The following is a 2,534-nucleotide window of genomic DNA, read 5'->3' as shown; positions in this document are numbered from 1 at the left end:
ATCAAGTTCAAGACATTGGGCATGATAACGCTCACTCCAGTTCTCCTTCAACGGTTTCACGTACTTTTCACTCTCTCTTCAGAGTGCTTTTCAACTTTCCCTCACGGTACTTGTTTGCTATCGGTCTCGCTTTATAATTAGCTTTTGGAGAGACATATCTCCAGCTTCGAGTTGCACTTTCAAACAACTCTACTCATAGGAATGCGCCGTCGACAAGTTATAACAAGACTGTTACGGGATTTTTACCCTCTTTGATGCTATTTTCCAATAGACATCCAGTCAAGTCAACAAGCCAGGCAGCAAACCATACCGGACACCGAGGAGTGTTACCACTCCTCTTCCCGATGAGCTTTTCCCTGTTCATTCGCCATTACTAAGGGATTCTCGGTTGATTTCTTTTCCTCCCCTTACTGATATGCTTAAGTTCAGGGGGTTCTCTCGTCCAAATCAGGTTACGATTTAAAGGCACTCAAGCATCCATAAAACTACCGAAGTAGTAATGTGCAGGAGTTTATCACTCTAGCTTAGGCAAACTGAAGATCGAACACTGTTTAAACGCGCTCTCAATGCAATCACATGTATCACACCGGTACTACATCTGAACAGCTCTTTGATCAACAGAATACCCAAGTTTGAGCGACTTGATTTAAGTGTTCTAACCAATCCCGAAGGATCTCGTAGATACACCAGCAAAAGAACGGACCAATCCGAAGACAGATCGCTCTTACCCTCAGATTTCTCCAAAAGTAAGCGTTCAATCGATTTCAAATAACCCTGATTCGGACGCGATCAACAGCCGAAGCTGAGACCGCCTTTTGCGTTAGAGAGGTCAGTAAACAAATCTTGCGATTCTTACTGAATTAACACATATAGCTGTGCTCCTCCTCGTAAAGCGAGCCTAGTGATCCCCCGTTGAAGGTTGTTTTTCGACCATCTAGCACTGGTTTGATTTAGAACAAAGCCAACCGCAGTCGGACTTTGAGCTGTCTCGACCACCCTGTTTTTTAGCATTTGGGCCTTCGCTTTCCTCAGTCTTTCTCTTACAACGGCAAACTGAAGATCGAACACTGTTTAAACGCGCTCTCAATGCAATCACATGTATCACACCGGTACTACATCTGAACAGCTCTTTGATCAACAGAATACCCAAGTTCGAGCGACTTGCTTAAGTGTTCTATCCAGTCCCTAAGGATCTGACAGATACACCAGTAAAAGAACCGGATCAATCCGAAGACTGATCACTCCTACGATCGGATTTCTCCAAAAGTAAGTGTTCACTCGATTAGAACAAAGCCAACCGCAGTCGGACTTTGAGCTGTCTGGACCACCCTGTTCTTAAGCATTTGGGCCTTCGCTTTCCTCAGTCTTTCTCTTACAACGGCAAACTGAAGATCGAACACTGTTTAAACGCGCTCTCAATGCAATCACATGTATCACACCGGTACTACATCTGAACAGCTCTTTGATCAACAGAATACCCAAGTTCGAGCGACTTGCTTAAGTGTTCTATCCAGTCCCTAAGGATCTGACAGATACACCAGTAAAAGAACCGGATCAATCCGAAGACTGATCACTCCTACGATCGGATTTCTCCAAAAGTAAGTGTTCACTCGATTAGAACAAAGCCAACCGCAGTCGGACTTTGAGCTGTCTGGACCACCCTGTTCTTAAGCATTTGGGCCTTCGCTTTCCTCAGTCTTTCTCTTACAACGGCAAACTGAAGATCGAACACTGTTTAAACGCGCTCTCAATGCAATCACATGTATCACACCGGTACTACATCTGAACAGCTCTTTGATCAACAGAATACCCAAGTTCGAGCGACTTGCTTAAGTGTTCTATCCAGTCCCTAAGGATCTGACAGATACACCAGTAAAAGAACCGGATCAATCCGAAGACTGATCACTCCTACGATCGGATTTCTCCAAAAGTAAGTGTTCACTCGATTAGAACAAAGCCAACCGCAGTCGGACTTTGAGCTGTCTGGACCACCCTGTTCTTAAGCATTTGGGCCTTCGCTTTCCTCAGTCTTTCTCTTACAACGGCAAACTGAAGATCGAACACTGTTTAAACGCGCTCTCAATGCAATCACATGTATCACACCGGTACTACATCTGAACAGCTCTTTGATCAACAGAATACCCAAGTTCGAGCGACTTGCTTAAGTGTTCTATCCAGTCCCTAAGGATCTGACAGATACACCAGTAAAAGAACCGGATCAATCCGAAGACTGATCACTCCTACGATCGGATTTCTCCAAAAGTAAGTGTTCACTCGATTAGAACAAAGCCAACCGCAGTCGGACTTTGAGCTGTCTGGACCACCCTGTTCTTAAGCATTTGGGCCTTCGCTTTCCTCAGTCTTTCTCTTACAACGGCAAACTGAAGATCGAACACTGTTTAAACGCGCTCTCAATGCAATCACATGTATCACACCGGTACTACATCTGAACAGCTCTTTGATCAACAGAATACCCAAGTTCGAGCGACTTGCTTAAGTGTTCTATCCAGTCCCTAAGGATCTGACAGATACAC

General features: G+C 44.7%; 1 non-coding gene and 1 pseudogene across 1 annotated transcript in view; both read right to left on the bottom strand.

Moving 5' to 3' along the window:
- The window catches only part of LOC134856087 (large subunit ribosomal RNA), a 3,517-nt gene extending 3,061 nt beyond the window's left edge, over nt 1-456 (bottom strand). The window contains exon 1 of the ribosomal RNA XR_010164713.1: nt 1-456. This exon is cut by the window's left edge and continues 3,061 nt beyond it. This is a non-coding gene — a ribosomal RNA (large subunit ribosomal RNA).
- A 313-nt stretch (nt 457-769) lies between these two features.
- LOC134856088 (5.8S ribosomal RNA) lies at nt 770-921 on the bottom strand (annotated as a pseudogene).
- Between the last annotated feature and the right edge of the window lie 1,613 nt (nt 922-2,534).

Source organism: Symsagittifera roscoffensis, unplaced genomic scaffold (assembly GCF_963678635.1).
Source record: "Symsagittifera roscoffensis unplaced genomic scaffold, txSymRosc1.1 SCAFFOLD_247, whole genome shotgun sequence".
Taxonomy (NCBI): domain Eukaryota; kingdom Metazoa; phylum Xenacoelomorpha; order Acoela; family Convolutidae; genus Symsagittifera; species Symsagittifera roscoffensis.
The sequence above is the reverse complement of the archived record's forward strand: the minus strand, read 5'-3'. Positions and strand labels throughout refer to the sequence as shown.